We start from the raw sequence: 12,250 nt of genomic DNA on the forward strand, positions 1-12,250 counted from the left end.
TTTTCGCAAATTTAGCCAATATCTCGTCTTATCAGGGGCGGAACTAGAATTTTAGATTAGCGGGAGCTAAGACATACATTGTAAAAATATAGATGTGGGATTTTAACTGATAATGCATTAATACCAATGGAGTTAAGGGGGGCATAACACCAACTAGCCTCCCTACTGGCTCCGCCCCTGCGTCTTATTTTGTTAATTGGTCAAAATATTTTGGAAGGGTGAGTGCAATGTTTACGGGTAGGTTGAGGATGTAGAGTATCTACGTGTTGATGGTCGAAATCACCAACTTCTAGCTCTCACTCACCCACTATCCGACATGAGATGGCAACTTACATCCAATTTAGGTGTTGCAATGCCCGAGTCTAATTCTGAGTATGATGCAGATGAGCGTATTCCTGTTCTACTCCTGATATTGTTGCATCGGTGCACCAATAGCCTGTCATGCGTCCTTACTGTGATATGTACATGCAAGAATTTTTTGTAATTGCATACTGACTATAGACTCCTCCATCGTGATTATTTTGATCTTTATGATAGGGTTGTGAAATGAATAATGAGATGGTGGGGTTGAGAGAAGTATTATACTCCTTTAGAGAGAACCAACAAACATATAACAAGCGCGTGGATACTCTTATGACTGATATGTGTCGAGTGCTTTGTTTGGGTGGTCAACCCACACGACTATCCTACTACCCTCAATATCCACAATAATACACTCATTCATACCCATCCCAATATCCTCCACGATACCCCCAATACCTCCCTCAAAACCCTCCTCAGTTATTTCTCCTGGTCTCTTCCACACATTTTGCTTTTTGGCCATAACTTTTTTTTTCTTTGAATCCCAATATCCCAATATCCTCCACCATAAATAAATCAACTTCTTTGATTCTTATTCTTCAAAATCAAATTTCAACAATTTATTTATGGAACAATTATTTTCAATTCGAATATTATTATCCGGGTTTTTATATTTTCACCTATTCCACGTGGATAGCTTATATATACACTTTGTATAACCTAAAATTTTTAATTTTCATTATTTTGGCACCGAATTAAATATTATATAAAATTTATATACATTTAATATATTATTTATATATAAACATTATAAGCTTACTAATTAATATACATACCATATATAAATATTTGTTTGCAGTTTATTGTTAAATAAACTTTTTTTTTATTATTTAAAGTAGAATAGTAGATGGTTTGTGAATAAAAAAAATAAAAATATATTATTTATATTAATAAAAAATTTGTTGTTGATTTGTGTTTGAAAAAAAAAAAAAAAAGCATTTGTAAAGCACAACCAATCCTTGGGCCTCCCTAATTTTCGTTTAATTAAAGTTCATCCCTACACCGCCTACCAGCATTAGTCATCCTCTCATGGCGAACACACCATTCCTGCTAGTATCCACTTTCAATCTCAACCCTTTGCTCCAATAGACCTTCTATTCCCCCCACTTCGCTCTTCCCTAATCACATTCTCATCTGGCGACAATAATGCTTTCAAATCAAACTACACTCCTTACAAGATGATCAGACATTACCCCAAAATAAGAACTAAATGCTTTATGACCCCCAAGCCCAAAGGAGAAAATGGCATTGGTGGAAACAGTATCCGGGAGGTTAACAATTTTAAAGCAAGGGGTGTAATGAAGTGCTTTGGAGATCAATAAAAAATGTCGTGAATGCCTTACAAAAACAAGTCACAACTAGAGTTTTATTGGGTTTGTTATTGCTTTACGATCATCACCATGGTTGCGTTGCGTTGGCTGCTTCCGGTGGAGTTGGGCCAGCGTTTGGAGTTAGGGCAGCGGTTGAACATGACTTAGGTTTTTGCACGATCATGGTGATATTGGGTTCCATTCTTGCTGTTCTGGCTTACCGATTTCTTACTATTACCGATGAAATAAGTGTTCTTAAGCTTCCGGTATTATATTATGCTCTTTCAACAATTGATGATCATATCTACGCCATATATAACCTCAATTCAAGTTTCAAATTTGATCCATCTTTATTGCTGATTCTGTAATGAGTAACTGTTATAGTGCGAACCGATCTCAATCGGATTGTGCGATAACGGATCTCAATCGGATTTTTCAGATTTAGATGATACTACGCATCTACGTACGAACCGTGAGGATTTGAGCTGCATATTACAAGGTAAAGAATGATGTTTAAATGATATATACAATTTGGATATAAGAAGCATCACAAATATCACTCATTATTTATCATTAGAGCATACAAAAATTATCTTGTTGGGTTGAGATTTTTACTACATTGAATTATATTGGTTAACTTAGGAGGTGACCATTTGGACCGGACCGGACCGGTTTGTCGCGAAATTGGTAGACCTAGGACAAGACCTGTTGAGACTTTTCTTGTCAAGGTCTGGTTCTCGGTTCTTGGATGTAGGGGTGAGTATTTGGACTGATCCATAACGGTTTGGATAAAACTGGTGGACTTTGGACCGGACCCTATTGAGGTTTATCAGGTCTAGAGGTTCAAATGTTCACCCCTAGGTTAACTCTTGACTCGTCTAACCCGTTCAATTAAATGGATTTGGTTGAAATTTTCAATTGGTTTTCACCCGTCAATCCATTTTAAATTATATATATTTTTTTATTTTATATTTAGTTAAATATTATTATTTAATTATAAATGATGACTATTTATATCTAAAAAAGCAAGGATTATTAACTAACTAAATTATGAATAAGGTTGTTAAGAAAAATGACCAAATTTTGAATAAGGTTGTTAAGAAAAATGACCAGTTTATCCATTCCGAACTGACAAAAAAGTTTATTTTCGGACAAAAAAATTCAATTTAGGACAAAGCAGTCATATTTTCAAAACATAAAAACTTTGGTCATTTGTGTTAACAACCTTGGTCATAATTGTTAGTTTAGTTAATATCCCAAATAACAAATATAATTCTATTTTCTCAACCTAGCATGTTTCATACACTCCTCAATCACGACCAATCTATCTTTATTTGTGATTGTATTATTATTATTATTTTTTTTTTCTTAAGATGCAAGTCGTGCCCAAAGTTAAAGTGGAGTTGGGGAAAGCAGAAGTAGAGTTACTAAGAAATTAAACATTTCCAATTTTATTTGTATATGTAATTGTATTCTCTTCAAACTTTGAAATTTTTTTGGGTTGTTTATAACTTATTTAAGTAGGTGTACTCATTTTTAGACTTTTAGTATTATTTACATTTTAAAATTTAAATGGATCAACACAGGTCCAACCATTGTATTTAATAAGTTGGTTTGGGAAAAAATAAATAGGTCAACCTGATGTGAATTCATTTGTTTTGCAGGTTAGGTTAGTTAGGCTAGAAATCTCAACCCATTTAATTAAAAAATTGGGTTGGATTGAGATTTTCAACATATTTAATAAATGTGTTAGAACTCGTACCCAACCATAGGGGTGAGCATGGTGCGGTTTGGTGCGGTTTTTGACCAAAACCGAACCGAAAACCGCAACTTCGGTTTTTTGAAATTTAGAAACTGCACCGTTCGGTTTTATGCGGTTCGGTTTTTTGCAGTTTTTCATTGCGGTTTTTTGCAGTTCGGTTTTTTTTTGCGGTTTTTTTCCTGTTTTGCCTTTTAACTAAAACTCAAGTAACTCAGCGAGTTACTTTGACTCAAATGTAGAGTGGTAATCATTTATTGGAGATAAATCCATACCACAACCTATTAGTTTGAAATCAAATTACTTAACCACTCATTCAATAAGTTATGCTTCAATATAATGCAAATTTAATATAATATTTGTTTCACAAGTACATACGATAATATCAATTATTGTATTCATAAAAATGATACTATATCACTAGTACTCTTCATATTTAAATGTTAAAAAAATATCATAAACATTATTTGTTATTGTAAATATCATTGAATGTATGCTTAAAATATATACAACTATCCTTCGATAGATAAGATAGATATTTACATCTATAGAAATTTTAATTGTCATAAGTTCTTGGTTCTTACAAATATCAACACTTTATATATATATATATATATATATATATATATATATATATATATATATATATATATATATATATATATATATATATATATGCGGTGCGGTTCGGTTTTTTGCGGTTTTTGCGAGACTAGAAACCGCACCGCACCGAGTATTTTCGGTTTTTGCAAAACTAAAAACCACACCATCGGTTTTCATTTCGGTTTCGGTTTTTCGGTTTCAATTTATGCGGTTTTTTCGGTTTTTTTGGTTTGCGGTTCGGTTTTTGCTCACCCCTACCCAACCAAGTCAACCCATTGTTCTATTAATCGTGAGTCTTTATTAGTTGTATGATTTTTTTATTAATGTTTAAAATGATTTGATTTTGGGTGCAGAGACAACACTAGCTCTACTTCGGCATCCTGAATATTGCATCTCTGGTTATTCCTCTGCATCAACTTCACGTGTATGGACTCTGCCTCATTTCTCAATCTTTTTCTTTTTACTTGTTCTTTCTAGATTAAGTAAAAAAGAAACACTCATACAAAGTGCACCTGATTAACAGGTTGTATTTTCCCCCATAAAGTTCATGGGTAAAGTGGTTGAAGGTCAATGATATAATTAAGTGCTCAAGTTTTTGTATACATAAAGTCGTTTTTATTTCATACCGAATCAACCGAGATTAAATGACCTTTTTATTCTTACAAGTGAAATCATATCCCCGTTATGTACATTAAGTAATAAAGAAACAACATCTTAGTATCCATGTAGCAATACTATATTGTAAACCAATTATGTAACACGAAAGTGCATTGTTAATATTTATTACATTTTAATTTGGAACATTGAATGTTTGGATTTTGCTCTTAATTTGCTAGGTGTATAATGAGAGGAGCTTAGAGAGTTGAGAACCTATTTGATCAACTTTCTATTGAAGAAAAGGGTAAATTTGATGTGGATACTCTAGTCAATGTCAACAACATCAGAATGCAACGTACAATAAATCGAAGAAATAAAGACTTCCATAAAGAGTATATTGTTGTCAGTATTTTTGTCTTCTTTCTTTAACTTTCTCTCTCAAGTTGTTCTTTCTGCATTAAGTCAATTAGAAACACTACAATATAGCTTACCATATTAAGTCATGTCCTCTTTAACCGTATAGATTACAATCATTGTGGCTGCTAAAGGCGAACATAAACTGCCTCCCATAAATAGCAGTGCAGAATTAAAGGAAGCATTGCAAAAACTGGCGACTATCCCTTTGAATAGTGTTGAGGTGGGACCTATGCATATTCTTTATTTTTTTTAGCCAAGAAATCAGATTTTTTTTTACTGTTGGATGTGCTAAACTATTTGGTAAATCTACAGGCAGTGGTGGTGTTTTTGACCCCACAAAATGAAAACGATACTTTTATGGAACGAAAGTTTCTTGAAAATTATTCGCTTTTTTTTTGGTAACTTGTTTTGATGATTTCAACAATTTGTACATGTTTTATAGGTGATGGTAACTGTATACTCGAAAGTGTGATTCTGAATATTTTCATTTTTATTTTGAACAGGATGTCACCCTAAGGTTGAAACATGTGGGATTGAAGCACCTCTACATTTTGGACCGTTAATATAATCTTTTTGACTATTTTTTCAGTGATGTGGTATATAGGCACACGAAAAAGATATAAGATTTTGTGGCTACATGCTTTTAGGGCACTCTTGTTCGGGACTTGAATTTTATTTTTTTAAGAAGTATTTGCCATGAGAAAGCTAGATATACGGATCTTTGCAATTTGGATCTGTTTATTTTGAAATCATAGTTAGACATACATTTTATTGAAGTTAAGGATAGTTAAGTAATTTTGTATTTATTCTCAATTGGTCCCTCTATTTCTAACTGCTGATCCACTGACCTACGAATCTGCTACTTTGTTGGGTGCTAGTATGGTTGGTGCAAACTACTGATCCGCAGACTTGAGATCTACTGATATGATGGTTTGCGGGGTTTGTTGACTTTTTAATTTTTTTTTTTTTAAGTAGTCATAACTTCGTCATTGACAACTTCCAAAAAGTTGTATTTTATCAACCTTATATCCACTTTGTGAGAATAAATAGAAGACACACTCCATATTTTGGCTCTCTTTGAACACACCATATACTCTATAAACTTGTTCTCTTTTTGTCCGTGATTTGTAAGTGCTTTGATATATTATCCTAGATTAAATTTCTTGAATTAGGGTCGAAATGTTAATCATGAAAATTTCAACATACATGATTTATAAAAAAAATCCATATTTTGATTACCAATATGATCCTTTTTTCTACTCAATTTTAACAAAATTAATAAAGGTTAAAAGTCAAAGACTTCAAAAAGTTAAAAGTTCCTCAAAGCTATTTGACATAGCTTTCAGATCATTTTATTAAAACTATAACCTTAAAAGTTGTACCTTGGAACGGGGTTTTTTCATTAATTCGAGCTTTTAAAAGCTAAAAGTTCAAAACACTAAGAAGCTTTGAAAAGCTCATCGAAGGTATCACATCTAACATGGTATCAACAATAAATACCTCATATTAGTTATACATAGTTAGTATGAAATTATCCCCTCATGAATGTGCCTTGAACCTTAGGTAAACAATTACTTGGAGAATGATTCACCTTTGACCCTATAGCTGTTAGCTAGAAAGCACCTCGGGAAGAATTTTTTGTAGTCTAGTTTCTATATCGATATTAAAATGTGCCTTGAACCTTAGGTAAAATATGTAACATAGAAAAAGCTTTTAAAAATAATTAATGAATGAAAATATCTTAATTAACAGATTTTTATTTGATACAGTTTTTTATCTTTACATGTCCATGGTTTTTAACTGTAGCCTTCTTGCCGTAACCTAAGTTGGCTACCTATAATATCAAGATCCTTCACTGATTATAGATCCTTCACTGCATACTTTAGGTAAATGTTTCTATCCAATCAAAGACAGCACAATGCCACTCATCTAAAGGAAAAAAAAAAAAAAAAAAAAAAAGAGTTATCTTTGCCCTACTAGACATCCTTACTCGTATTATAGTGCAAGTTAGGTTTGGGTATATTGAGGCTTGAACTGGCGACCATTAGGTTAAAAGCTTAATGCTCTACCAAAGACATACACACCAAAAAATATGTAGTAGTAAATAAGGATTGGTGCGGAAAAGAAAAGAGGGCGTCCCTTCTCCATCATATTAAAAAGTTGATATAACAAAACTGAAAACTATAGACAAAAATTAAAAACTTCATTTATAATAATAATAAAAAACCAGTTGTCTGATTTTTGTTGAATTTATCAACCACTACAGTGGTGGATATAAAGGGTTCCCGGGGTGGTCCAGGCAAATACTCGATTTCATCTTAGAAGGGTAGAAAAATTGAAAATTTATTTTTGTATTAGGATGCAACTACTAAAGAAATTATGTGCAACTACTATAGTTATAGGTCCAAAAGTAAAGCAATATGATTGGGAAAAAAAATTGGGTGTCACTACTGCTAGACATTTTTGTGTCCGCCCCTAGAGCCCATCCCTCGGTTTTGGTCTATTACGTTGCATTCTCGATTTCAGTTTAACGAGAGGAGCAAAAGAAATTGGAAAGCAATAGGAAAATCACGTTCTTTGGCATTTTATTTTGTAAAGAAAAAAAAAAGATTTAGGAAAATCTTTCATCCCAAATTGTGGAAATTTGGAGAGAAATATATCTATCGTTGATCTAAATCTTGAACATTTACCTAATTACCCTTTAGGTATCTTTCTCATGCCAGCATAGCGCAACCTCTCTTCCTCGCCATTGTTCTCCGCTCCACCACCAGCCTCCAAGCCACTGTGCCTCCTTCATCCCTGCCACAGGTACGTTGTTGCATATTCCATTATTAATTCTTCTTTATACTTAGACGAGTCAGTTATAACCTTTGTTCGCTTCTTAAAAGCCAATTCTACTCTGTTCCATCGATTTCTTGCTGAGGTAATAACTTCCTTCTTTTTTTCTTTCTTATAAGTCGCATTTTGATTGTGCTACTAAGTACATATAAACGTTAACATTCAATGGTAATTTTGAGAAAACGTTGGTGATCGTGTTGGATAAGTTACTAATGAATTCTCATGATCAATACTCAGTAGTAGTTCAATACTATGTTCATCCCATATGATTGCAACTAGTTACAACTTTCAGTTTGTTTTATGGGTTTAATTGATTGAATTCATGCTAAATATACTATTGTTGGTTGGATCAACACAGATTGATTATAACTTTCTTTTCAACCTGGGAACAAATAAAATATTTATTTTCCTGTCTTTCTTTTGAACTCAGGAACTTAGTGTTAAAGTTCATCCTTTCACCACCACCAAATTCCCCCATATCAGATCCTAATCCCTACGACACCCTCTCATGGCGAATGTAGCTTTCCAACTACAACCCAATTTCAATTTCAACCTTCTGTTCCGTTCACCTCCACTTCGCTCTTTACCAATCAAGTTGTCTTTCGCTTTCAAATTGGACTACTCTTCTTGCAAGATGATCAGATATTCCCCCAAATTGAGAGTTGAATGCTTCTTTATGAGCCCTAAGCCTAAAGGGGAAAATGTAATAGGGGGAATTGGAAGCCTGGAGGATAACGATCATACCCATGGTTGCACTGCATTGGCTGCATCCAGTGGAGTTGGGTCAGCGGTTGGAGATAACTTAGGTTTTGGCGCCTTCATGATGACGTTGGGTTCCATTCTTACTGTGGTGGCTTTCTGCTTAGTGGTTTTTAATACAGAGAGAAAAAGTATTCTGAAGCTTCAGGTATATTATGCTCTTTCAACAATTACTTATATCTACTCCATAACCTCAATTACAAATTCAAATTTTGTAATGAGTAACTGTTGTACGTTGTATTTTTAAGGTTGGATTGTCGGGTACGAGTAGATCACTGCAAAAGGATCTCAATCGGATTGCTAAAACAGCTAATAGATACAGCCCAGAGGGCTTGAGCTCCGTAGGCTTGAGCTATTTATTACAAGGTAATGAATGATGTTTACGTGATCAAATTATATTACATAACCATATGAAAATGATTCATGTTCATTTATGAACATAGGTTTGTAGATGAACATGAAAATCACCAATGTTCATAAATGAACATAGGTCATTTTCATGTAATTATATGGGTATGTCGTATAATTGGGTCAGATTGAGATTTTCAATAAGTTTAATAAATGAGTTGAACTCGAACCAAATTCAAGTCGAGCTATATTTATCATAAAATAAGGCAAACATTCTATTAATCTTGAGTCTTTATTAGTTGTATGATTTTTTTTTTAAATTAATGTTTAAAATGATTTGGTTTTGGTTGCAGAGACAACACTAGCTCTACTTCGACATCCTGATTTTTGCATCTCTGGTTATTCCTCAGTATGCACTTCTCTATCGCCTTTCCCTATTTTTTTTCTTTTAACGTTGTTCTTTCTAGATTAAGTAAAAAAGAAACATTCATATATAGTTCATCAGATTAAGGGTGGTTTCTTTTTTCCTCATAAATTCCTATGTGTAAAGTGGTTGAATGAACAATGATGTCTATCTAGATATAAATTCTTAAGTGTTGTATACATAACGTCATTTTCTTTTTCATACCGAATCAATTAAAGATTAAATGGCCATTTTATTCTTCCATTCCAAAAAACAAAATTCACAATATTCATCAATTTATCATGGGAGGATTAAGAGGAAAATTGAAAAATGACAAATATCTAGGTCAATGGCTAGAGACTTAATAATACATTAAGCTAGTTTTTTTTTTTTTTTTTTTCCGCTTAATCCAATAAGGCATGTCCATATTTTAAGTCAAAACGAAACAATTATGTATGTGTATTGAGATTAAGTGCTTGACTCATTAAAGCTCGTTTATGTCAAAAAAAAATATCATATCCCCATCAAGTAATAAAAAAACAACACCTTACCATCCATGTAGCAAAACTATATTTGTAGACCAATTATGTAACATGAAAGCGCATTGTTAATATTAATTACTTTTTTAGAACATTGAATGTTTGAATTTTGGTATTTTAATTTTCTAGGTGTATACGAAAAGGAGCATAGACGAAGTTGAGAACCAATTTAATCAACTTTGTATCGAAGAAAGGGGTAAATTTGCTGTGGAGACACTAGTCAAAATCAACAACATCGGAAAGCAACATGCAACAACTCAAATATATAAAGACTTCCGTAACGAGTATATTGTGGTCAGTACTTTTGGCGTCTTTCTCTCTTAAGTTGTTTTTTCTGCATTAAGTCAAAAAGAAACAATAATACATAGCTTACCAGATTAAGTCATGTTCCCATTAATCGTATAGATTACGATCATTGTGGCTGCCGAAGGTGGATATAACCTGCCGACTATAAACAGCAGTGCAAAATTAAAGGAAGCATTGATAAAACTGGCTACTATTCCTTCAAGCAGAGTTAAGGTGAGACCTATGCCACCTTTTTTTTTCTAGCTAAAAAATCATAATTTTTTTTTCTTGATGGAAGTGCTAACTATTTGGTAAAACTACAGGCACTGGTGGTGCTTTTGACACCACCAAATGAAAATGATGCTGTTACAGAACAAAAATTTCTTGAAGATTATTCGCTGTTGCATCCTCTATAGGTAACTTGATATGATGCTTTCAACAATTTGTAGATGTTATAGAGGCGATAACCGTATGTGTGGAAACAGTTGAAGTGTGATTCCAATTTTTTTTTTCAACAGCAGGTCACCCAGATACCATGGATGTTTGGATCTCTTTTTTTTTTTTTTCAAATCATAGTGTGATAAAAAGTTTATTGAAGTTAAGGATATTTAGAGGTGATTTATCTAATTAGTTGTAATTTTGAATAGAGATTATTATACCTTTCCATAATGAACTCGATTATAACTTTTGTAATATTTATAAAGTCTGCATTGTGTTTTTTTTTTTAGTTCGGTTTTAATTTATCTTGTGGCATCTTTTTTTCTTGGATTTTCTTTGAATTTTAGAAATAGTACTTTTTCAGCTTGCTTAATACAATACTAGGTGAATACTTGCGCGTTGTGCAGAATACAACAATATATTTGAAATCTTTATAAATATATATATTTTAAATATATCATTGACGTTGTTATTAGCTCTTATATAATAAACTAGGTGTGAGACCCATGTATTACATGAGTTTATTTAAAAAAAATTATATAAAATTCAAAATATTTGGGAAGCTTTAATTTATAAGAAAAGTGAGAAAATATTGAATTATAAAAATTAAAGTGTTTTTTTTTTCTATTTTAAATTTAAACAAATGATTTAGATAAATAAATAAAGGAAATTAATGAAACTTTAATTTAGTAATTTTAAAATTAGAAGGAAAGTCCATTAATGAAATTGATATGCATTTATTATTAGATTTAAATAATATATGGAATTTAATAAAATAGAAAAACCATAAAATGACATGTGTAATAAAAATTAAATTAAAATAACCATAAAATTGCATGTGGCAAAATAAATAAGAATGTGATATGTGGCAAAAAGATCTTTATTTATTAGAGTAGATCGTATAATAAATTGGTATAAACATTGTTTGTTAAGAATTATACGATAATGTAGACATCTTTTAAAATTTTATAATCTCAATTGTCTTAATGACCTTTACATGCGGGTTACTCATGAATAAAATTAAATATAATATATGGTTTAATGATATTTATAGTTGTTATGATTAATTAATTTTAAAAACTTTATTTACTTAAGATTTTAATTTCGATTATTGTAATTATTTAAAACATCAAACATTGTTTTTGTTCTTAAATGTAACAATATATTTTTTGTATATAATGTTACTGATGCGACATCGACCTCCGACGAGTCTACAGGTCTTCTGCTGCGGCGAAGATCTGGACATCAGTGCAAAGTCGTTAGAGTCGCACCAGGGACTGTGCCCTGGGAGCGGACTCCAACAATCAAGTTAGATCAGCTGGGTAGTACTCGGCGAGTCACATGGGTGTACTCGGCGAGTTGCATGAAGATAGGAAGAAACTCGACGAGTTGATTGAAGATAGCCTTGGACTCGGCAAGTCTGGTCTTGAGGTTCTAGCCTATTCTGGTTAAGCTGAGAATCGGTGAGTCAATGGATGACTCAGTGAGTTGAGATGAGATTTTTTAGAGTTGGGGGACTCGGCGAGTCAGTGGGCTGACTCGGCGAGTAGGGTCAGTCAGGAAGTTTGACTTTGACTGAGGACTTTGACTTTGA

At 32.6% G+C, this 12,250-nt stretch overlaps 2 long non-coding RNA genes across 2 annotated transcripts; both read left to right on the forward strand.

The window, feature by feature from the left end:
• Window positions 1-4,890: 4,890 nt before the first annotated feature.
• On the forward strand, window positions 4,891-5,756 carry LOC145029068 (uncharacterized). The gene is made up of 3 exons (XR_013676349.1): window positions 4,891-5,031; window positions 5,153-5,266; window positions 5,550-5,756. It is a non-coding gene; the product is annotated as an uncharacterized LOC145029068 (long non-coding RNA).
• Window positions 5,757-8,899: 3,143 nt separating this feature from the next.
• LOC145029069 (uncharacterized) lies at window positions 8,900-10,845 on the forward strand. The gene is made up of 6 exons (XR_013676350.1): window positions 8,900-9,009; window positions 9,345-9,400; window positions 10,063-10,227; window positions 10,339-10,452; window positions 10,542-10,634; window positions 10,740-10,845. It is a non-coding gene; the product is annotated as an uncharacterized LOC145029069 (long non-coding RNA).
• The last annotated feature ends 1,405 nt before the right edge of the window (window positions 10,846-12,250 follow it).

The sequence above is a fragment of the Lactuca saligna genome, chromosome 2, assembly GCF_052625555.1.
Source record: "Lactuca saligna cultivar CGN05327 chromosome 2, ASM5262555v1, whole genome shotgun sequence".
Taxonomy (NCBI): domain Eukaryota; kingdom Viridiplantae; phylum Streptophyta; class Magnoliopsida; order Asterales; family Asteraceae; genus Lactuca; species Lactuca saligna.